Below are 25,648 nucleotides of genomic sequence, written 5' to 3' on the forward strand. Positions count from 1 at the left end.
AAAAAAAAGTTTTTCTAATCTTGTTAAAATTAAGTTGACATTTCCTGAAAGTTACCCACTTACATTTAACCTTTATCCAAAATTACCTTTTATTCTAAATTCTTCAGTAATAAAATGCATGAGGCATTAAGGGAAGGTAAAGGCTGAATTTCAGAATTTAGTTATCAGCAGTAATCACAACTAGGAAAATGAAAGTTACTCTGGGAAAGTTCCAGTAACTCCAGAGGAAACAAAATCAAAAACCCACTGATTTTTGGCCACCACATAACAAATATTAAAACGTAAAAGAGATTTTTACTTAAAAGCTGAATAGGAGAATCACGAAAGGTCCTGACTAAAGAATGGTATGAAGAATCCAGTGACCTTGGTGGAAATAACTGGAAAGTATTAATTAAATGCTCACCAGATTAGGTAAATAAAAATTAGAAAGTGAAAACAGTCTAAGGCTGCAGTGCTCAACCTTGCAGCTGAATTCCAAGCTTAAGAATTTGTGAGCCAGGTGGATCAAAAGATGTATCAGCAACACAGGAAAAATAATAAAACAATGAATAAAAGGCACTGTATGACTCATTTAGATGTCAGGGAGAAAATGGCATCAGAGACCTGAAAGCATCAGCTTGGAAGAAATAAAGAAAAGTTTAAAAATAAGTTTCATGCATTAAAAAACCATCAGGAAGGCTTAACTGCAAACTTTCTAATGCCTTTAATGGCAAGGGTGGACAGCTTTAATTAAAAGCTAGCAATCATGAGAAATTATTTACAATGAATTTTTTCTACAAGCACTTGGTGTTAAAATCCACGTTTTCTCGGCTTCATGACAGAAGGCAATACCCCCAAGTCCGTTTTCATATTGGGGTGAGGGAAACAAGGTAGCCAATTTAAGTGCCCCAGTGTGATGGAAAAAAGGCTTGTTAGATTCTTGAGACCATTGACATTTTTTAAGTAGGAAAAAAAGAGATTGATTAATTTCTGGGTCTGAAGACAACATAAACAAATGTAAAAGTAACTGTGAGCACGGAACAGCAAGGCTGAGTGGGAGACCCTGCAAGAGAGGTAGTTCCTGGTGGGATGCTGAGGGTTTTCTCACAGTGATGAACATGGTGGTGGTCCTGGTTGAGCTTCATAATCTTAAAGGACTTTTTCAAACTTAATGATTCTGTGATTTTATGACTAAAAGCAGAACCATGGGTTTCACTGCTCTGCCTTAGAGAGATGAGCAGCTGTGCCTTGGGCTCCTGGATACCACTTCAGCCATTAGCTGTGATGAGAACCTCACTCCAACCCCCGGAGAGCAAAGTTTGTGTCTATTTAGCTACTTGCCTCAAGCAATTAATTCTTTTTCCATGAAAAGAAAATGAAAGTAGTCTGATACACCCATGAACCATTATAAAAGCTATGCAAATATTGCCAAAGCACTACAAATATTCACTTCAGATTAAAATATTTTGATCAAAGTCACACACTTTCAGGTCCTATATCTGCAATGCTTCCCTGAATCCAGGTTATCAAGCGCATTTGTTAAAAGAGCATATTTTGTGTAACTATTCACAGCAGCCTTTCAAGTTGTCATTGCTAGTATCCCGTCAGGATCCAAACTCCAAGAATTACACATCCATTTAGGAAACTGAAGGTTATCACACATCGTTTGTATATCATGTCAACCCAGCTCAAAATGTACCAAACAGCCCACAAAAAAAAAACCCCAAATAAACACAATTCCACCAACAATGCATGTCAGTAACCTTGTGCAAATAGTCAAGTAAGATGAGAAAATTTATCACATACATGAGTCTTTGCTGAGTATTTTGACGAGATTAACTAATTTTCACTTACTATGTTAGTATGTAATTATTGCATGAACATACTGCAAATGGAATAGCAGGATGACCTTTACTAAATGAATTCTTGAAATAAATTAAGTAATGCTATTAAAATAATCTAAAAAGAATTACTATATGTTCTTAATTACACCAAATCAGCATCTTTTTCTTAGAGTCATAGAATCACTGAATGGTTTGGGTTGGAAGAGACCTTAAATCCCACCCAGTGCCACCCCTGCCATGGCAGGGACCCCTCCCACTGTCCCAGGCTGCTCCAGCCCCAGTGTCCAGCCTGGCCTTGGGCACTGCCAGGGATCCAGGGGCAGCCACAGCTGCTCTGGGCACCTGTGCCAGGGCTGCCCACCCTGCCAGGGAACAATTCCTAATTCCCAATATCCCATCCAGCCCTGCCCTCTGGCACTGGGAGCCATTCCCTGTGTCCTGTCACATCCACCTGTTTATTTTAACACATAAATTCTGAGGAAAGGAGAATGCATGACCATGATTTTATTGCAAGGTAGGAACATCTGTTTGGATAAACCATGATAATCACAGTTAGAATTTCTCATTAGCTCCATCCAGTTGAACACCCAACAGTTCTGCTGTCAAATCCAAACTAATTGTATCCCAATTTACAGCAATCATTAGCTCCAATTAGCAAACATGATGGCTGCCTCAATGACAAACAGTGAGGTTTTGTAATTCCCTCCACTTGGGCTGAAATGAAGGTTTGATCAAGATTACTTCCATTGACATGAAGCCTAATAAGATATATCAGCTCTAGCATTATTTGTATTATTCAACAATATAAATGGCTTTGCTGCCATTTACTGAAACAACAAACACCATGAGAGGCAATCAGGTGACTTCTGATTTTTACTCAGATTTTAGGTCCACAAAATTAGGGAAAAGGAGACAAGCTGAGCACCAGTTCAGCTCATTAGAAGAATTATGAAGATCTGAAGCCATGCTGTTGTATTATTCTGCAGTCCTGGTAAGATGTGAGCAGAAACTCAGGCAGCTATTGGAGCATCTCTGCAGTATTTAGCAAGCACTCCATCCTCCTTCATCAACATTTAGTACCTCTCCAAATAAACAGCACACAGCTAAAGAATAGATTCCTTCCATTCTTGGGAAGGAAGAACTGCAATTCAATAAATTGATGTTAACTTTTTTCTTGCCTTGCATTAAAAATGTTTTCAGTAGCAGTTGCAGGTCAGATTTTTAGCTGGAGGTAAAACATCCTGTAACTGCTCCCTGTTTAAGCAGGACTCAGGATTAAGCAGTTCCAGCTGGAGAGAAGGCAGGATGGGGCTCAGAGTGTCTTTAAGAAGAGCACAGCTTTTTCTGGATGGCCAAAATGCCATTGCCAGGATCTCCTCAGTACAGCTGCTGTGCCAAGGCATCACTTGCCTTTCATCCCAAACTCAGCAAGTTTCAAATGCCTTAAAATTTTCATGTTCTTTTAATTCTCACAGCCTTAAGTATCTTCTGTGCATCTGCACTGGTTACTCTTTTGTGTTGGCCTAACTCACTTACTGTCCTAAATCCCAAAACCATTTTTCTTAATTCACGTGACTTTTGTATGTAGAGAAGATGACACAACTAATAAAGTCCAAAGCAGTCTGTGAAATACAGAGCAGTAAAGCAAATGGAATATAAAACAGTGAGTCAGAACTCTCTCCTGTATACACAAAGTAGAAACCAAAACTGCAGCCCATTTTCATTAAATGTAACTTCTGGAGAAAGAAGAACAGAACAGAAAATCGTAGTAAAGACAATACTGCCTAAAGAGTATATATTGCTATATATACTATATAGTAAAATATACAATATATTAGGATATAAATTATATGTTTGTCAAGCACTTTTCTCAACCTACCAGCAAAGAAATGATCTGGTGCCAGCTGATCCTCACCCTGTATTTGTACTCCATCTCCCCAGCATAAACTCACAGTTTCATTGCTTATAAACCAAAAATGCTGGAAGGGAAATAGTCCGACAAAGGCTCCCATGGAAAGGAACTCCTGACATTTGTACCTCCCATCCCTTGCATCTTTCCTCCCCTTGAACATCTGCTTTGGTGTCTCATCCCTGCTCAGGAGCTCGAGCCTGTCCTAACCTACAACGCCAGTCACAGCTCTGACCTAAAGGAACGCCAGGCAGCTGAGTCTGAAAGAAGCCTGGCAGATCCCTCAGCTCCCAGCAATAATGAAGAGCTTTCTGCACAGCTGAGAGAGGCTCTTGAGCCATGCGTGCTGCTGGGAAATTTCTTGGTGGGTAAAAAGCAAGAGGGTGTAGCAGTATCCTCATGTGGGCAGACCCAAACATACACCTGGGAGAGAGGTTTGAGAACTTTACTTATTTTTGTTCTGCTTCTCCTTAAACAGTCCTGTCTTCAGGAAGATACCACAGGCCTGGAGTAAATACGTTCTGCACTTATGAGCTTATACAGAGGAAAATGGAAATAGTGCTTTGCGCTGAGGATTGCATCACACGGTGCATGAATGACACATTGTTCACGAGCAATTAGCGGCGTTTCCAAGCTATGAACTGCTTAATTTTGCTAATTTAATAATGATGTAGCTAGTGAGCTACAGCTCCTGCAGGTTCTGAACTGAAGGACACTGCTGGTCATGTTACAGCCACAGGTTTCTGGGTTAGCACACAGCTTTTATGTAAGAAAAGTTTTCATCCATTTTAGATTACTTAGATTGGAAAATCCTCCTGGCTTGACAGAAGGACCTATGTCCCTAAAGCCTCTAGATTTTTAAACCATGTGCAAACCTACTCCAAGAGATGGGCACAGCCACCTGGGATGGTGTAAAGGGATGAATGGCCTGGATAAAGGCCATAAAACAAGTCACTAAAAGAATCCACAGTGGTAGGAAAAGAACCCACATTTTTTACGCAGATGTCTCTAGATTAGCAAAGGCGATGTTAACCATATAGTCTATCAACCTTTTCTGTCAGTTTTTACGAGACCTTAAATTCCTTTGCACTGACACCTCTTGTGTTGGTGATAACAGTGTTTCTTGAAAATTTTGACTCTAGAAACAATGTCTAAAAAAATAGCAGAAACTTTAGAGATGTCTAAATTTCTCTGGCTCCCTGAAAATTTGGGTTCAGCCTATATCAGAGATGCCTCAACCCCTCCTGACAGTGTAAGACAAAAACCTGAGAAGTTTTTCATCTGGCAGAACCCAAGTCCTTTCTGCCATATGAGTTTTATCCATGAACCAATAAAAATATTTCTTTGCTAGCATATGCTGTGCTTAAAATAAGGAACGTTGTTGATACAGCTATCCTGGCAGAACTCTATCAGCAAACACTTTCTGCTGCAGAACAGGACCCAAAACATATCTTCTTCAAGAGATTTTTTTTTTAAGTTTGAACCACAAAAAAACTCCGAACTTGGAGCAGACAGTTTGGTGAGAGTACATTTCTTTAAGAGATAACATCTCCATTTGAAGAAAATTCTGTTTCCTTCCACTGTCCTGACCTGTAACTAATTCCAAATAGTAATATTAAAAAAAAGAATCGTTTCAGACCTTTGACCTGTGGAGTCCTTCTCTATTCCACAGCTCCATGAGTCTGTACTAGTGGATTTTCTCTGTTCCCATCCCTCTGAACAGAGCTACTACTGCTGTTACACAAAGCAAAAGCTCTCTCACCAACTGCACACACATTTCCATGTTCCATGTGCCTCCCAAGATATCCACATATTCTCCTACAGAGAAACAAGAGGCAGACAAAGAAATAAATTTGGCAAGTAGTGTCAACTGAGTCCAACTGACACCATGTGGGCGTCAGCAGTTCCTCTGAAGTTCAATCTTATGTCTTACCCGAAGACAGATTTGCTGGTGCCTGAAAACTGTTACATGAGTCATTTACTAAGAATACTAAGGGATGGAATTAATTTTCCTCTGAATTAAAAATTCAAGGTTTTTTTCTTCCAGGAAATAAGTAGCTAAAATTACAGCAAGTCTGTTGCTTTAGGATTTTTGCCCGTTTTAGGATCTGAGAAACCATCACTTCAAGGTAGTAAATGTCCTTTCTTTTCTGCATAAAGGATTGCAACTATTGGATTTATGAGTGAAATAGGTACCTATCAACATTATACCAAAATAAACTGGAGAAAATAATACCAGTTCAAGAATAAGAAAAATAAATATTGCAATTCTATACCATAGTATCTGAAGAAAATACTTGAAATAAATTCCTACCCTGTATTAATTTAATAATCTTTCATTTCAAAACTTTAGTGGTTCCTTGAGATATTATTACAGAGTTTTATCTGAATTTTGTCTCATTCTGTGGTACTCACACCTCCTCAAGGAACTTTTTACTACGGGAATAAAATGGTTACATTTCTTCTGTTTAAAATGAAGAAACAAGAAATCAGAGCTGAAATAGCAGTATTGAAGTAGTTGGAAAAGAACAAATGAAATACAGGGAACATCTTGTGAACTGATACACTTTGAGGAATTTTTACAAAATTTATTCATAAACTGTCAGGACAAGAATATGGATTCCACTAGAGGTCCATTAATCCAATATACACACCTTGGTTTTCTCAGGCTCTGTGGGAATTTAACAAGTTTTCATCTTCCTTCATTCAAAGGTCCCCACTCCAGTGATGTTTCATCCAAGAGGAAAGAACAACTCACCGGGATGTTGTTTGGGGCGGGGCTCAGGACAACCTGGTTTGGAGGGGTCAGTGCAGGTTTAGGTAATGAAAGCTTGTGCAGCTGAGCTGGGGGGGCTGTGGCAGCTTCAGTTTGATCATTCCTGAGGAGAAACTCCTCTGAGGAGCACTTGGGCTGGTGCCACCTGTGGGTTGCAGCCGCAGAAATCCAATACTTCTCACTCAGCTGCCTTGGGCAATCCACGGCCACTTCAAAAGCCTGCTGACTCCCATTTCATTCTGAGGATTTAAACTGCCTGGTTTAGTGTTTTGCACAACATTTAGTACTCTCAAAATGTTGAAGTATGTAATTATGCTTGAAATCATTAAAATCACCGTTAAAGAAAGAAAGAAAGAAAAGAAATGCAAACCCAACAACAAAAGGAGAGCAAAAGCGGATCCCTGAACTGAGGTTGGGAATCCACTGTATGTGGCACTGCAAACCTTCACACCTGAGCCAGCTCAGCAGGAAGAATCTCATGGACCTGAAGGAGATCAAGAATATGAAAAGGGAATCCATGGTATGAGAATATTGAAAAATAGGCAGTAGAGACATAGGATAAAAGATCCAGGCACTGAAAAGTTGAAAGATGAAGCAACATTGGGGTGAAAATTTATAAATAAGAATTATTTTTATATGTCTTTTATCTGAGAAAGGGCATATGGAGCAAAGAGTTCTTCTTGCCTCTGGCACTGCTCAGTCTATTTTATATTTCAGCTCTTATGATGGAGTCCATAAAGAGCTTCCTGCAGGGTCAAACATTACATGAAACAAAGACTAGGTACCACACCTCCGTGATCTCTGCCTTTGTCTGCATTTAACCCTATTAACCATCCTCAAAAGTTCCAGTGCCTTCCACACAAATATGTGCCAGGATTCCTTTGATATCCAAGAATATACAAAGTTGCTTATCATCCCCTATCCCAATACTGTAACCTGCTCAAAATTCACTGAAAGCATTTCAGAAAAGAGAAACAAGGAACTGGTACTGGTAATACCCTTGCATGAATCATATGGAGTGAAGGGTTCTTTTCCCCTCAAATAATAAGAAATTCTTGGGAAATTTCTGGAAGGAGTAGTGATGTACACGCTGTGCTCAGTGCCACGGAGCAGAGCCGAGAGATAATTACCCTGTGAGCACGGAGTCAGTGCGCTGTGAAAAAGGTGCCAAAAATCCCAGTGCTGTCATTAGCAGCTGCTTGCTGCTTGTCAGCTGCGAGGGCAGCACAGCCTTGCACTGCTGATGGGCAGATGAGAACACACCTGAACACGGCAGGATATTTATAAAATCTAATCAGGTAGGGGAAAAACTACAGCCATTGCCTCACAAAGACTTGTAGCACTTATTTCAGTTACAAGACATTTCATTTTTCCTTTCGAGCTGGCAGTGTCATATTGCTGATCATTCCCTGATTAAAAACTAAGTTTCCAAAAACCTATTAAATAGGTTTTAATAGGTCTAAACCCACTGGGTTTTTTTGTATAGTTCCTGGATTGAAACAGGATCAAGGAGAGAAAGAACCATTAGTGGAACATTTTGTCTATTTGCAGCAGATCTAGTTCCATTGAAAGCTATCAACACCAATATTTTTAAGAGTTTCAAAGCACCCTATAAATAATGGCACTTCAGACAAGTAGTTTCTACTTTCACTTCTGTCTTATCACATAAATTATCAAAGAAATTGCCTCTGTGCACTACCGAATAAAAAAAGAACACCAGGAATTTCTGGACTTCGACTCAGGCAGGCAAAGAAGGACATCGGCAATGGGCGGCTCCTGAAATGCCATCACAAGTACAGCTTTGAGTGTAGGAATCTCCAGATGTGAAAAACCTAAAGTGCCGTAAGAACAGAGCTTGAGAAATCAAGAAGCACAGATTCTGGAAGAGGAACATATTTGCAATGTAAAAGCCCTGGATGATACTATTAAAAAAAAGTCCCATTCCATGTTCCAAAAGAAGAAGAGTACAAATTGAAAACCAATACCAGTGAATGACCCAAGCCTGCCTAAGTCTTGTCCAAACTACATCTGAGTAAAAGATGAAACATCCCCTTGAAGGAGGTGCAGTTGGTCTTTTAAATACCCTAATCTAGGCACTTTTCTAATTGGATTAGCTATAGCCTTTCACAAAAGTAAAAGCGATCCTCTTTAATTGTACATAACAGCATTTACAACAAATAGGTGCTATTTCAGCTGATTAATGTACATTTTGTTTTAGTGGCTGCCCAAGTTCTGTAGCCATTTCAGGAGACAACTCGCTAAACTTGTAAAACATTTTAACTTTATCTGATTTGGCTTTCATCTCTCACACTGAGTTGTAAAACACATTTTTCTTATTCACTAAGCGTGCCACAGACAGAGATTTGGGCTGGAGCCTGATCTACATGACAGCTGCTGAAGCCACGGACAAGAAAAACTATATCTGAAATTGCAGGGAGCGGGCTGGGAACAATAGCACCTACAGCAGCCAGGAACTGCTGAGCTGGGTTAAGATATATTGCCCTGACTATTGCATTTTATTCTCATGGCAGTGGCAGGCCAAGTGCATTGTTCAGACTTCAGCAGCTCTGATTCCCCTATAAAGAGGACAGAGCCGACAGAGCCAGTTCAGAGGTGCTGCTGCAGACTGAGATTACCCAAACTGACCTGGCTGGTTTAAATCACTGTGTTAATGCAAATGCAGGGCTGCTCATGGTTACCCTACATTTAATTCCCTGTCTTAATACAAATACAGAGCTGCTTCTGGTTCCTTCAGCCTCCAGATGCAGTTCCCAGAGAGGGCCTGTCCTTGGATGGGATGAAATGGTATTTCCCCTAATATATGCCCCTTCCCATATTTCAACTTTTCCCTGTTTCTCCTTGGCCTTTTGGGGACAGTAATTCTCACCTGGACAGGCTGGCTCCCTGCTGGTGGCCAGCAGGAACTCTGGGGACATTCAAATTTTTGGCTGTTTTTTCAGCTGGTGCTTAATGACCAGCAAGATGTGCTGATGTTTGAGCAGATTCCAGAACCTGGTGTGAGAGATTTCAATTTAACAAGAATATTCTGCAAGGCTCCCAGGATCAGTCTGGGGTGCCTGCAACTGCCTGAAATGGGTATGGGGTTTGGAAACAATTAAAAAATCTGTACACATTCCCTCACCCCCACCCCTGAAGCTCATCCAGGAGCACTCTAAGGATGTGAATCCTGAGCACACGCATCATTTATCCCTGAGAATACGGCTGGGCAAAGAGACATCCAAGACTGACTTGCCCTTTCTATGTGTCTCTCTGTAAACCTTGGGAGATCCTTTCAGATTTTTAAACAGCATTTATTGGATGTGGAGAAATGGCAGGAAAATAAGTAGGCATGTAAAAAGATGGAAAGTAGGCAAAAGACGTCTTGCCAGAGGAGCTGGAGAGCAGGGGAGATGGCATTTTCAAAGACTGTGCAGCACATACAGCAGCTTCTGTGAAAAGCTGGGAAGTGACCATTATTAGGGCTTGAGAATGTTACAGCTTAATCACCTTAATAGGACCTTTTAGTGGCGAACCCAGTGCAAAATGAGCCTCCACTTTCCTGGGATTTTCTTTCTCTCAAAGGCTAAGTGGCTTTACATCTGTCTTTTGCACCTCTCTAAACCAACTGAGCAACCTTCTCTCTAAGCATTATTCTTAAAACTTTGGTAATGTGAACTCAGAGTGCTCCCTCTCCTTTTCCTGTGCGCAGTTGTTGCATCCACAGTGACAGAACTCTGTTCAAAGCCTTTTGGCAGACTTTGGGTGCCAACAGCCTTGTCAAAGTTTCACTCCAGTTTCAAGCAGAGATTGAAAGATTCATGATTTCAAATGTCAGATTTGTGTCTGCTCCTCTCCTTACATAACTTGCAAACATAAGTCATCATGCATGTACTACACCCACAGCCCCTTTTCTAAGCTAAAATAATACAATGCACTTCGGGAGTTTTGAACTCTTCACCTCAGATGAGGGATTTGAGGATGCTTTAACAAAATTATCTGTATGAATGTTTCCTAAAAGGACTGAAACAGTAAGAGAGTCCATGTACACTCTTACAAAGAGTGTGGCTGTCATCTAAAGATGTTCTGCATTTCTGTCAGGAGCTTTGCTTTGATCAAAGGTAGATAAATCTTGTACTATCTGAATTTCTGTTCGTGTTAGTATATAGAAGATATTGTTCATATAAGATAGCTGGATAAAATAGAAGTAAGTATAAACTCCTATATTTTAGTCTGACTATCTTGATGCAGCAAAAGGGAGAATAAAACTGTGCCACCTCAAAACTCACCAACTGAAGGTCTAAATGAGAACTCTTATGTTCTGACATGCTCCATGAAGGGCCTGGGTGTCCAAACCAAAGGATGCATATAATCCCTCATTTAGATAATATTTTTAGCTCCTACATTTTTTTCTCTATGTGCTAAAATATAACAATCTTCTATTTAAAAAATTAAGTTGTGCTCTAAGCACTTCATTTTCATAAAGCAAATGTTGGCCTTGGCAGACAATAGCCTATGATGGAGGTTTTAATTTATAGCACCTTAATTGCTTAATGGCTTTTTAGTCCCTAACTTAGACCTGAAATTTTCATAGGAAGCAGTCTATGTAGGAATTGACACTAAACAAACACAAAAGGCACCTTTCTATTCATCCTCTCTTAACCTTCACTCTACAGCAACAGCAACAATGAATTTATATCAGTTTTCTCTTTAAATCAGGAAACACAGCCCAGTTTTCAAGGATTTCCCTTAGCCCTTCTCATCTTTCAGGATGACATTTTATACACTTTTTAATTTTTATAGGGATACTTATCCCCACTAAGTATTCCAAGGGACTCAAATTCTTGTGTAATTGAATTACCAGGTTTATAGAAAATCACTTATAGACAAAATTGCCAAGGTGGGTGTGGGGAAAGAAGGAACATTTCAGCAAGATGTGGCCCATTATGCAAATTTGTCACCACATGCCATACATAATGAATAAACCTTGCGCTCTTAACACTTTGATTATAGACTATACAGACAATGCAAATTAAAATTCCTGCTGCTCCATAAACGAAATGAGAGGAAATTATGTAAATTCTAACACATTAGATTGATTTGGTTGAAACAAAACCTGATCCACTTGATGTTTTAGGGGAAGAGCCACAATTACAATGATTGAGAAAGTGCAGTGTTAATGAAGTGTGTTATTGCTAATCAATTCCTCCCCCTCTGGAAATGGCAGGACCATGAGCTCTGGCGCTGCCTGGTGCACTGCCCAGGGCGGGCTGGGCTCCGGGGCACGCTGGGGCTGCCAGAAACTCCCAGGAACTCCGTGACAGCCAGGAGGGGTGCGTGCTCTCAAACAGGAGAATGGTTTGGGGTGGAAAGGATCCTAAAAATCACCCCCTGCCACGGGCAGGGACACCTTCCACAAGATCAGGTTGCTCCAAATCACGTCCAGCCTGGCCTGGAAAACTTTTTGGCAATCCTGCCTGGCTGTCTTGGATGCTACTGGAAATCCTAACCAAGCAACTTCCCCTTGAGCAAAATAATCACCTTTCTGTGTGGTTGACTTCTCAGAAAATAAGGAATAGGATTTTCACCTGGTAATAAACTGACCATGTTTAGTTCATAGAAATTAAAAGCAAGGTCTTTCAGGCTTAAAAGTTCCCTGACCAAATTAAAGAAACTGAAAAATGGTACCAAACAGTTTTAAAAGTTTCAAATGAAACATTTTTCCAATAACAGTTGCCTGGGTTTTGTTGTAGGAATTTGGAATGTCTCTAAAATGGAACTCAGTTGATTAAATTCTGTGATCTGTGGGGAACTGATATACACAGAGCCGATAGAATGGTTCTATGGTTAATCAGTAGATGAAGGTTACACCTTTACACCAAGCAGAGGAAGATCTCTCCAAGCATCCTCTCACCATTTTATACAAAATTCTCTGTAGAACTCCTTACCAGTGAGGTCCAGAATACTGCATTGCTATCTTAATTATTCACTGCGTTGTATAAAATAATTAAGCAGTTTCTTTATCCTATTTTGCATTTTGCAGACCTTCCTCTAAAATATTTCCATCTCATTTGTAAAGAAAAAAACTTTCATTTGTAAAAGGATCTGCATCATTAGAAATTTGTGGCTCTTATCTCACAGGTAAATACAAGCAGGTAGAATGAGCCACTGTTTTATTTTCTATTTAGATAACTTTTATATCATTCTCAGAAACATTTGTCACTGCTCATAGTGGCTGCATTTGTTTCCTTCCTCTGCTGGTTTGTCTCCCGCTAATTTATTTTGGTTCCTGCTGAGGCACGAGAAAGCACAGACATCTCACTTCCTTCAGCAGCAGCTTCACACATAGGACTGGTGCAGGCTGTGAATAAAATGCATCCAAAACCAAGGCAGCACAGGCAAGGAGAGAGCTTTTATGCAGAAATGACGTAGCACATAAACACACAACACACACATCGAGGCTGGCACTTACCAGAAGAAATTCTAGTATTTTATGTTTGCTCCATGAACAAGGAAACAACAGGGGTCAGGCCCCAGCTGCAAAAGAAAATTTGGCCGACCGAGAAAAGAGAATGTTAAAATGAGAAGAGAAGGAAAAGATACAAAGGAGTTCATCTCTTCCAGAAATAAAGCGACATTTAGTTTTGCGGGTGGAGGATCCATTCTGGTGGCAACACAAGCTTCTCTGCTACAGCTGGGTTTTTAAAACTGCCACTCCATTTTCGCATCAGCAATTGTGAGCAATCGCTGCCCCTGTGAGAGGCTCAGGGAGCGCTGGGGCTGAGCTGCGCTCCCCTCCCGGAATTTATCCCGGCTTTGGGCCGGGATGCTGCGGGAGCCGCCGCCCCCGCACAGGGCTGCCCAGTCTAATTGCGACGTGCTAATTGGAATTTCATAGTGTGACGTGGTCAGAGAGCCACTCAGAGCTTGGCACAGAGCGATTTGCAACCCAAAATGCAAAACATCGCCCAAAACCGATGAACAGGAAAAACAACGGCAACTAAGCGGCTCTACAGGAGCGGGAGCTGAGCATTTCAGCGTGGGACAGATGTTTTCTTACATAAAACAGACACAAAGAATCACAGTGGTAAATATCTGACCCCACAGGAGTCATCTTAATTTCTAGTTCACAAAGACCTTAGAAAACTGAGTCTCTTCACATTAGGTTTTACTTGAATTCTTTGACTTCCCACTGCATTGTTTATAGGATCAGGCTCTCTTTGATGTTGGAACATTAGAAGGAGTGCAACAATAAATTTCCCATATTCTAATATCCAGGCATCCCGAGCTTGTTCAAGGAGCCCTTGATTCATGAAGGCAAATAATTAAATTACCTGAGCTTTGATCAAGAAGTCACTGCAGTCCCTTTTTGATGTCCATTGAGGCTGTTTGCAGCTCCACACAGATAGCTGGTCCACACGGGGTTTAACCCTTTTGGCACCAGCAGCAGACTGCAGGCAGTGTTCTGGTATTCCCAAGTGAGCCTTGCAACACCATTTGGGAATGCTGCTCCAGAAGGAGCACAGGAAGCATGGCAGGTCCAGGAGGATTCCTGTACCAGACTTGATGGGATGTTCATTGAAAGGCTGAATCTCTTTCTTCTAAACAAGGTGAAATTATTTCCCAGTCAGGTTAACCTGTATTAAAAGCATTTTTTGGGAGCTGCTCTTTGGATGGCATGGCACTGAGACATAAAAATGCTGCTGAGAAGCAAAGGGGTTTGCCTTGGTAGCACAAGAGATTTCATCACATCCACGCTTCCCAACAATTTCCCCCAAAAGAAATGGGAGTGGGCACAGACTCCCCTAGTCAGGTGAAAGAACACTCCTCAATAGGAAAATCAAGCAGATTTAAGCCTACCCTTTCCTCAAATACAAGCACCTGGATGAATTAATCTGTGCCATGATCAAACCAAAGCCCTGGTCATGCTGCATGCAGAAAACCAGAAACTAGTCAATGCAGACACTGTGCTCTTGGCTGATTTGCCATTCTGAATATGATTACTGAGAGAATTCCTCCACATAAATGAGAAATTAGACTCCTCTTCATTCATTCTAAGATTCTTTCGGGACATAAGGAGGTTACTAAAAGGACATAATTAGAAGTCATAATTAATACATAGCAATCTCTCACTTGGTTCCCTACACAGCTCCAACAACACAGTCAATCTATGGCCACCATAGAGCCTAATTTTAGCAGCAGTTGCATGGATGATAGAAATGACTGAGATGTGGCAAAACCCGTTCTGCAACAGGACTTTTCTGGCCTTTCATGGTAGAAAGGCATCTGTCCTTCACAGCACAGCTGGGGAAAGGATCCCTGTCATGCAGAGTGACAACTCAATTCACAGGATACGGGCTGCAATGAGCATGCCTGACTTCCCCTAGACAACAGGCAAATTATTTTGGGGCATGGGATATAGATGAGGAAATATTTACATTAAAATGCTTGATAAAGTCTTAAAAATTTGGGATGTTTCTGATTTGTTGGAAAAGAAAACTTGGTGCTTTCTGTAAAGCCCAGAGGGGAAATGTGTATAATGAATTATTAAGAATGAGAAAAGGAGCCAATGTACTCACAATTTTATGCATTTTCCATTAAACCAAAGGAGTTGCACATATAACTAACATGAGAAATGAGAAACCTTCCTCTTTGAGCAAACACTCCTGGTAACACCAGTGAAAAAGTGTTAAAGGAGGAGCTGCTGATCTCCAATTCAACAAGCAATTAACATTCATTAACTCAGAGTAATAAAATGCCCAAGGCAATTATGGGTTAAATATAGTATTCTTTAAAGAATATAGAAACAGTTAAAGCACAAGCATTACTCCAGTTTATTTTGAATTATTTCATTTCTAATAAAAATGGATGTGATTTCCAGATGGGAGATACCTCCAGGCAAAAACATTCTCCTTGTGTCCTGCAGTAGGCAAAATCACTAAATACAAATGGAAAAGTCTTTCATAGAAATTATTGACTTCATTTACATTATTATTTTCTTGCTAAAGTACCAATGATCTTCTGTAAATACTGGGGGTGGGTTGGGGTGGGGGGGAGGGGGAGAAGTAAATAGAATTTAAAAGTCCTGAGTTTTGGTAGCTCTCCTATAACTTACAACTTCCAAGAAATTACTTGCTGTTTACTCATTTCTGAAGGGAAATACCATAAAGGCTGAGCTGTTTCCTAGACTGTTTGTGGGGATAGTTACAAGCAGGATTTCACAGCTCTGTGATCAAAATACAGAATTGCACCCAGTCCCTCAGTGACAAGGGACACTGCATAGTTTGGTAGTAGTCCTCAGGATGCTGGGAAGGCAGAAATTCCAGGAGTACCTGCCCTGATCTCCAGCTCATCCCGAAAAAGCCAAGGTCAGGACAATGAGCAGCTGCAAATCTTAGTAAATCTTGACTGATCTGAGAACTGGCACTTCCTCTGCAGAACTGGTTATTTCAGTCCAACTCGTTTCAACCTGATTGGATAATTAAACACATATTAATGCAATTTCATCTATTTGATGGAATATTGAGAGCATTCCTAACACTGATAGGACCAAAACCTGGATGAGCCCTGGGATGCACAACTCCATCTAAACTCAAACTCAGTGTAACCACCAAAACTCCCTGAAATGGCACATGAAGGGTGCTGCTCAATAATCCCAGTATCAGTGAATAATCCCATGGACTCCAGCACCACTTCTCTGCTTTAGATCAGGTTCACCAGTCTGAATTTAACCAGGAGGTGCAAACATCAGATAAACAGCTTAAACCTGCCTGCTCATAAAAATAATTTTAAAAAGCTGCTAACCACAATAACAAAGTTTTCACCATGTATTAACCAAGGTGGATATTTCCAGTGCCTTCCAAAAGTAAAATCCACACTGAAGAGCACAATAAAGAGGAACTCAATATCGAGTCCATGCCATAAGGAAAAAAACCCAGCAATTTGACTTTTGACTTTCAATTTTCCTCATGTGTTTTGACTGCTTCTTTAAACCCCAAGCCAGCAGCCACCACAAATTTGGTATTTGTGATGCTCCAGAATGACAGCACATCACTGCAGCCTGGAGTGAATCCTTGTGCTACCTTTTGCATGGAGTTCATCATGTCCTAGTTCCATGTGACAGCTGCGTATTGCACTTCTCTAGTGAGGCAGCAGGGCTGGCTCCCACTTCCTCTCCCAGGAGAGTGCTCAGGTATTTCTCAGATCATGCTCTTGCCTCATTTCAATGCGGGGTTTTCTTTGTCATGAAGTAAATAATTATTGAAGTCATTGAATGTACCGAGACTTAATTTTAACTGTTCCCAGCACTTTGACATCTACTGAGACAAATACACAAACGAGCTTCTGCTGTTGGATCCAAAAAGTGAAATAATGTCAGCAGAAGGTCACTGGACATCAGCTCCAAGCTCATAGTGAATGGTGTGATTGCCCTGCAGGCTGGACATGGAAACCTTGCTTAATTCAGGGAGCAGGAAGAGTCAGAGGAGAAGGCAAATGTTGGATAAGCCTGACTCAAGGAAGCTGAGGAGAATGTCTCCACTTTTGAACACAAGGACAAATATGAAAATTAAAAAAAGAAAGGTCAGAGGAGGCTGCTGCACCTGCTAAAGGTGAGGTTATGGCAGGGCAGAGCAAAGTTTGCATTGCAAAGTGGGAAAGTCTGGGGGTGAAATGTTCACTGAATATTAGATTTGGAGCCGCACAAGGAGAGCGGGGTCTGACAAACTGAGGGGCAAGGAATCTCACACACACCTCAGCAAGGTGAGTGAACTCCAGCTGAAGGTGCAGGAACCTGAGAGACCTCAAGCCAAGGTCAGGAGCACAGGCAGGACTCCAAGGGCACAGAGACATCAGCCTCAGCTGCTCTGCATGGTTCTGTGTGAGCCCGGGCATGCAGATGCCCCAGTTAGCTCTGAATGATCCAAATCAGCTTTTTTTTTTTTTGTCGAGGGCAGTGGACTGTGACCTGCAGCACTGGGTTGGGAAGCACTGAGCAAGGGATCAGCTAAAACCAGTTTTGCTTACAGGGCAGTAGTCATAGCACCACAGAAAACTAGAGATCTCTAAGAAGATTTGTGACTTAATACTTGAAACATGAACATAAAGAATTGATGAGTATAATTTTTCATATAAATATTACAAAATTCATATTTTTAAGGACATAAAAAAGCAATTATGACCTACAAACTATCTGACCTACAACCACTTGTATTGCTACCTAATCAGCCCTTTTGTATGCAAATGCCAATTTGTTTGCATGCAAATGCCACTGCCTGCTCTGTTTTCTTCTTGCTTTAGAAAGAGAAATGCTATGGAAATTGCCACCGTGTTAAAAAGAACTGAAATGCATACTAATCAGCCATATTTTCCCAGCTATACCAGCTATAATTGGAACAGTAACAAATAAAAAGGCAACAATCAGCGCTGGACAAAATTTTCTATTTGAATCAGAGCCCCAAGTAAAATTATTATTCAACTGCTTTTCAAAATTTTGGAACCTCTTGCGTCTGGAGAAATTGGGTTTGAAACTGCAAATGAACAGTGACTTTTCACTAATGTGAAATATTGAAGCTCTCTGGAATTTCAATTGCAAGAAAAATATCCTGAAAGAGAATGGGAAGGAACCATTATCATAAAAAAATGTCTGTTCTCTGTGTGCACTGGATAAATGTTGGAGTGATTCTCAGTTCCACCAAGCTGCTGATCCTTGTGGCTTGTGCAATATGGAATGGGAGGGTTTGATCAGTGCTCTGGACCTGCTGAATTAACCTGGCAGCATTCAGCTGCTCAAATTTTGCTCCTTCCTGGAAAACAGTTCACAGCCATTCCTGCCTGAACAGAAAGTGCCCTAAAAGCAAGAAATGCACTAAAACCTTGTCTTGAATGATCTGCCATGAGCTGAGTGATGCTGAGAAATCCTTAACTGCACCAGTGTGTGGTCAGGTCTCTGAAGGGAGCACTGCTCTGAGGAGGGTGAGATTGAATCCTAGAATTGAATCCAACATTTCAACTGTGTTTTCCATTCTAATGAGACCTTTCTTAATTTCTAAATGCCATTCAAAGTCCTGTATTTGCCTCAGGACTCTCTTTATCAAATTAAACTGTGTCAAAAAATTAGGGGTAAACTTTTTGAATGGCATTTTCCTTGAGCCATTTTCCTTGAAGGCTGCAATTTTTACCTGTTCCTTTCAGAAAAGTTTTCCAGTCACCTCTATAAATGATTCAAATGCCAGCCAACTTTGCACAAGGTCTATTTCTTTTGTTTGCCTTGCAATTTCTACACACACACCACACAAAAAAACCCAAACAAAAAAAACCAAACCAAACCAAAACAAAAAAAAACCCAAAAAACAAACCACCCAAAACAAAACCTAAAAAGCCTTAGTTGATAAAAGATGAAAGGAGTAACAGAGTTATTCATTCACCAGCCAGGATTTTTACTTTAAAGATAATTACTTTAAATCAAGAAGGGGCAGAGCGTTTAAATTTATTACTTAATGCTGACCTATGCATGTATTAATAAAACAGCATTAATGGAAATAGGGCTTAGTCTCCTGATTCCAATAGAGCCATCATTTCTGCTTTCCACTGAACTAATGACTTAGCCTTGGCAGAATGATATGTATTCATGTATTTAACTATTTAACTTAACCACTGAGACCAATTAATGTGTTTCTGAAGTTTGATTTTATTTAAAAGTATATATCAGCAACCTCACTGGGATCAAAATTATGTTGAACCAGAGTTTATATGGCAGCAGTTTAACCTTAAGCGTGACTCTTTCCCCTGGAATATCTGACGTAAAAGAAAGAGCACTAAAATGGGGGGCAGAAGAAGCAGCCTGTCACTGGGATTTGGCTTCCCAGGTTAGCCTGGACTGTGTGACTGGGGGCTCACGGGGGAGGGAACAGCACTGATTTCCTGCCTCTCCAGGTTTGGAAGACAGGATCCAGGGACAAACCTGACCCAGCTGGGCTGAGCTCAACCCGAGTTTGCTCACAGGTCACAAAAACCTGCACCAGTTGCACCATACAAAGATAGGGGAGATAAATGCTCAGTGCTGTGCAGCTTACAAACAAAAAACTCTGTTTTCAAGGGTTTTTGAATGAAATTCCTCCTGTTCATCTTTCCAGTGTTTCCCTGCACGGGCTGGTGTCCTCACAGTATCACTGGGGGCTCACAGCAACAGTGTCAGCCTGCAGCAACACCATCGAATGAAACCTTAATTGCAATTACTGTCTAGACAGGCATTTCCTACAGCTGACATTCACATATCAAAGTCCTATCTAATTTTGTCTGAATTATCATGCTTCATGATCCACAATTTCTGTTAGTTTATCTATAATGTAGCTACAATCTACCTGTTGATGAACGTTAAACATCATTGTAATAATGAATTATATTTGGAAACCTCTTGCTGCACTGTTCACCAATCACTCTGGCTCCCTTTTTACATTCAGTTACTTGGTCCTTTTCTTTTAATCCATTTACATTGATTTCTACTACTTCAACTCTGCCTGCCGTTGCATTCCAATTAAGAATTCTGATGAACTCTTGCTGATTCAGAAGGGAGAGGGCTCTCACTCATTGCCAAACTTTGGAGGGAAAAAAAGCAATCAACCACACACGCAAAACCCCCTTAGAATTCGCTTAAGCCAGCACTTCAAAGCCGAGGAGCTAAATTACGGCTGGTGGAGCCAGCAGAGCTCGGTGGGACCAGGATGCCCGGGAGCCACCGCACCCGAGCCGAGACGGAGCGAGTCCTGATGCCTTTGTCAGGCAAAAAGAGCCTTAATGTCACCTTCCTCCGGGCACTGCGCAGCAGCACGGCTGCCGGCTCCACACACCAGTCTCTGGATTCCTGCTGGCTCCACTGATGGAGGCACCGCTGCTGTCCCTCTGCTGTCCCTCTGCTCTCCCCGCTGCTGTCCCGGCTGATGTCCCTGCTGCTGTCCCGGCTGCTGTCCCTGCTGCTGTCCCTGCCGCGTGGGATCTTCTTGGGAGGGCCTTGAGAAGCACTGGCAGCTCGAAGTTTCCCTCCCAGCCTGAGCACAGGGAGCAGCTGACGGGCTGTTCTCTACCCTGCAGCACAGAGAATGGGCACTGCCAGGACTCCTGCACAGGAAATGTGTCCTCCTGTGCAGGGGTTAGTGACGCTCTCACCGAGGGTTGTTTCTCCAAGATAATTCTTAATTAATAGTCTCTCTCAGGCTGTTGACAGAAAACTGTATAGCTATCATGGTACTGTGCTGCCCGGCTTTGTTGTAGGCAAGAACTTGGATTAGGTGCATAATGAACTTCTCTGTCTGCACCCAGTGGATGTTCTGCAATTTTGTAGAGTTCTTCACTGATATTTATGGTATATCCTTCTTACACAAAGCAATGTGGTTGGTCTGAGTCAAATCAAAGAGCCAGTCTGTAGGAACACCCCAAAGAGGATGTCTAGAAGAACATCTGAATGAAAAAGGCGGCAGCTGAAATAAGCCTCCTGCCATGCCTGCAACCTTTCCAAACCTATATGATCATTTATGTCCTTGCTGGTCAGCATCCAGCATGGATGTGTTTTGGAGTAGCCTGAGATAGTGGAAGGTGTCCCTGCCCATGACAGGGGGTAGAAGGAAATTCGCTTTAAGGTCCCTTCCCACCCAAACCATTCTGTAATTCTGTGGGCAGTAACACCTTTTGTATTACAGGGTGCTGCAGGATATATGGAAGTGATTTGGACTAATTTGCTTTTCTCAGTCCTTCAGCTGTAAGCTCCACTGACCTGGATATGAACAGATAAAACTAGTCCAATTTGGCTTAATATGCGATTTTTTTTTTGGTGGGTTTTATTTTTTTTTCCGCCTATCAAGGATATCTTTATAAGAGGTCTCAAGCCCGAAAACATCTCTGAAAGAAATACATTTTGTTTCCCTGTATAATTTTTCTTCCACCTTTGAACTCTTGGCATAGCATGAACCGTCTCTGCCTTTGAAAAGGAACGAAAGAATAAGCAAAAACCCTCCCGAGACGGGCCCGCGCTCTTATTCCACGCCCAACCTCCAGCTGTGGAGTCAGCTTGTCTGCAAAAAAGCCGCACTTCCAGCATCCCAAAACTCCTCCGCCAGAGCCAAGACGGTGCCGCGCGGCCGCAGGGGAGGCGGTCAGAGGCTGGAGGGCTGCAAAACCCCAGGGAGTGCGGGGCGTGAACCCGCGGGATCTCCCGGGGCGGGCACAGCCGGAGCGGCTCCGGGGGCAGCCGGAGGGTCCGGCCCGCGTCCCGCGGGATCTCCCGGCGCGGGCACAGCCGGAGGGTCCGGCCCGCGTCCCGCGGGATCTCCCGGCGCGGGCACAGCCGGAGGGTCCGGCCCGCGTCCCGCGGGATCTCCCGGCGCGGGCACAGCCGGAGGGTCCGGCCCGCGTCCCGCGGGATCTCCCGGCGCGGGCACAGCCGGAGGGTCCGGCCCGCGTCCCGCGGGATCTCCCGGCGCGGGCACAGCCGGAGGGTCCGGCCCGCGTCCCGCGGGATCTCCCGGCGCGGGCACAGCCGGAGGGTCCGGCCCGCGTCCCGCGGGATCTCCCGGCGCGGGCGCGGCTCCGGGAGCAGGCGGGGCAGCACTGCCCCCTGCTGGCCGCCCGCCGCAGCGCGGCCGCGCCGGCCCCGCGGAGCAGCCGCAGCGGTCCCAGCCCTCCTTCCGCGGGGATAACGCACTCGCGGACCGCCCGTCTCACAGGCTGAATCCTCAGCGTCAAAACCCCACATGGGGCTGCTACATTTTCTCCTAAAATGCTATAAAAAGGTTTTACTCCATGTCCAGCATGTATCAAAGCAAGGGGTGCCGTGCTCCTCGACCGGTAAGAGATAGCATATCTGATGTACAAAGATACAGATGGCACAAAATGACCCTAAAGTCCTCTTAGTTCACCCAGTTAAAGCTCCCGACCCAATATCCATTTAAATCAATGGCCACCTTGCCATTTCTGTCCCCAAGCCTTGGTCTGGCCCCAACAAAGAAACAGTGAAAGTTGAAGTGCCATTAAAAACATAAAAATGGGTATGGCGTAGGAAATTGTACAGAGATTTTAGCTTAAGATACTGGTAGAAAACTCAGACACACACAGACAAAGCCCAGGAAGTATGTTGCTAAGCTGTTTCAAATTAATTGGTTCCAGATGAGACCTCTGCTTCTCACACACTGAAGATATTTTGCTAAACATCCATCTCACAAAATGGCTTCAAAATTTGGTTAGGGGGTTCACCAAAAAAGAAGTGATGCCAGCTTTAGTGTGAGATGATTTGAAATTTCTATGATATCTGAGCTAGCAATAGCTTCTATTGTGGAATGCTCATCACTCAAAGGTTTGTTTGTCAAGTTATGCTGTTATATTACAGCAATTGCAGAAAATAAGAATGATAGTCTCAGTCTACTGTAACTCTGAACTTCACATATGTTCCTTACACTAAATTAAATATGTCAGATGTTATCAGAATAGCATATTAATTGAAGCTGAAATCACATTATACAGTTTAAAGCATTTTATCAGATAAATCACAGAAATCACTTCAATCTTCATATTTTCCCCATATTTTTATGCAGAAGAAAAATTAATTTAGCTGCCCTATCTCTCAACTATTTCTATACATATTTTCCTCTGAAATTGCTGCTGAGAAATTGCAATGACTTATCCCCTGGTATGTCCTATTGTAGCAGCATTTCTGCTAATGAAGTAATCTAGTTCCCACTGATTTCTTTGGACAGGCAACACTTAGAATTGTAGTAAAGTTAAAGCTGATGTGGAGAAGCCTATAAATAACATTCTCTGTCCGTGCTTATTCTCTGATGTGCAAGGCTGAGGTGAAAAAAAAAAAATCCTATTTCAGGGCCTAAGAACAAAAGCCTGACAAAGAAAGATGTTCTTTAGGTAGAATTTTCCTAAAGTATTTCCAGTTCTTTTACTGAATATCTTTTTCTTAGTTCTGTAACTTTATTTTGTTCTTCTGCAAGAGGCAGAAGAAGTGCTTTTGAACCGCAGCCAGGAACTTCTGTTTTCTAGAGTACAGACTTTTCTAGACTCAGAAAGCTGCTCCAAGAACGCCTGGTGTGTTGAGGCATGAAGCTCAGACCAGACCTCCTGCTCCCCATTTCCCTGCTCTCACTGCCCCTCTCCCGGCTGCAGGAACTGTGCAGCCTTGCCAGGGATCTGCCGCTCCCGAGCAAACATCTGCAGTTCCCCTGCCACGGACTCGCACATATCTCTGCTTACAAATCCAGCAAAACCAGCCCAAGGACCGAGCACAAGCATCGATTTGTGTTCCAAACCTCGGCGGACAGACCTGGCTGAGGCAGATGTCACGTTAATTATTGCAGGACTTCTACACTGAAAGGCGATTTATTCATTTGGATCCGTTAGCCAGTGTGGAAAAAGAGAACAAAGTATTTACCTGGAGAATCACACAGACTTTGGAAACACTGAGGCAGACGGAAGAGCAAGGGAGGGGGAGGAGACGGACATCCAGCAGCGCCTGAATGCGTGCTCCCCTGCCCCTGAGCACGGCGGTGCCTCTTATTCAACAGTTCTATTATTAAATAATTCAAACCATTGAATTTCTTAACAGAGAGGCACGGAGTCTGTGAAAAACTTATCATATCATCATCACAAATCAACAGGAAGAAAATCTTTCCCAGGGACTTGCTAGTATTTGGAACGTGGAAAAGAAATGAGCATTCTCCTCATAAAGGACCAATTTCTGAATTAGTGACCTCATTTACTAAAGAGGTTCCTTTGTCACAGATATTTGGGTAGGTAAATACTGTGTTACACAGCCACTCTGTCCTTTGTAGCAGCCTCCAAAGAAGCTTTCCAAGCATATACTGGTTCTCTCCTCACCAAATGAATATTTAAAAAGTAGACAATAAAGGGGGACTTCTATAGGAGGTGAAGGCACTTGGATCATGATGTCAGACTGCTGTATGTGCTCCCGAAGGGCTGCACAGGAAGCACTTTTATTCTGAGTTTAATGGTATTTATAGGGACCTACAGCCTGATCTATTTTATCTTCCTTGGGGATGTGCTTATGCATGCATCACCCAGGAGTCTAATGCTTTTTGGACTAGCCCGTGTTAGAGACAGGTACCATTTTGGTACCTTGTGAATAGTAATGCGTTTGAAAGCCAGCAAAATAATTAAATAAATAAATAAATAAAGGGGGGGTGGTGGGGGAGAGGAGAGAAAGGTATAAATCAAAGTCTTTGCCTTTTTCATTCTGGCTAGAATATCCTTCATTTCATGCACTCCTAATTCCTGCATATCCATGTCGTGCCTGGGAGCTACGGCGCAAGTAAAAGATTTTCAGTTCGGGGCTTTCGGCATCTGCTTCTCCAGAGGAACACTTTAAAACGGCCAAACGTTCGCCCTCTCCCTCCCCGCCCCCGAGCAAGAAATGAAGGGAGGGGTAAAAAAAAGAGGGAAAAAAAAAAAAAAAAAAAAAAAAAAAAACAAACAAAAAAAAAAAAAGCAGTGTCTGCCAGAGCGTTTTCCGTTTTCCTTCTCTCTGCGGAGAGCCGAGAGCGCCCGGGGCCCCCGGCCGCCGCAGCGCCCGCGCCGCCCGGCTCCGCTCGCACACCAGCCCGGCCCCGCCAACTTCGAGGGGCCCGCGAGCATCCCCCTTTCCCTTCCCTTCCCTTCCTTCCGAGCTGCCCACGGCTCAGCCCCGCCGCTGCCCTGCCCTTCCCTCGCTGTGCCCTTACCCCGCAGGCTCCCCGGCGCGCAGCCCGCCGCTCCCCGGCCCCGGCGCTCACCTGCGGGTCCCTCGGCCCTGCGCGGCGGGGACGCCCGGCAAGTCCCAGTCACAAGTGGCCGCGGAGCGGGCTCGGCAGCATCTTCAGCCTGTTACACTCCAGCGGCAGCGGCTGCTGAATGAGGCTCCGAGCTAGCGGCAGGAATTAGAAAGAGGGAGGGAGGGGAAAGGGGAGAGGGAGGGAGAGGGAGCAAGGGGAGTGAAGCAAGATTAGAGGAAGGGAAAAGCTGAAGGCTGTTGATTCGTCTCGATTTTCCTGTCCCTTTCCCCCAGCCCAGGGGGAGCGCAGCCCCCGGCCCTGCCCTCCCGCAGGGCCCCTCTCCTGCGCTCCGCTGCTGCCCGCGGGGACCAGCCGGGGCTGG

At 43.0% G+C, this 25,648-nt stretch overlaps 1 protein-coding gene across 4 annotated transcripts in view; it reads right to left on the bottom strand.

The window, feature by feature from the left end:
• CDH11 (cadherin 11) overlaps window positions 1–25,439 on the bottom strand; it is an 89,122-nt gene extending 63,683 nt beyond the window's left edge. For 2 of the 4 annotated variants that reach the window (XM_077786249.1, XM_021534737.3), the window contains exon 1: window positions 25,288–25,439. The gene's annotated coding sequence lies outside the window, so the exon portion shown is untranslated. Of the gene's footprint in view, window positions 1–12,977; window positions 14,087–25,287 lie in introns of those variants that run through there. The other 2 variants (XM_077786250.1, XM_021534738.3) reach the window with 1 other exon arrangement.
• Window positions 25,440–25,648: the final 209 nt, after the last annotated feature.

Source organism: Lonchura striata, chromosome 13, assembly GCF_046129695.1.
Source record: "Lonchura striata isolate bLonStr1 chromosome 13, bLonStr1.mat, whole genome shotgun sequence".
Classification (NCBI taxonomy): Eukaryota; Metazoa; Chordata; class Aves; order Passeriformes; family Estrildidae; genus Lonchura; species Lonchura striata.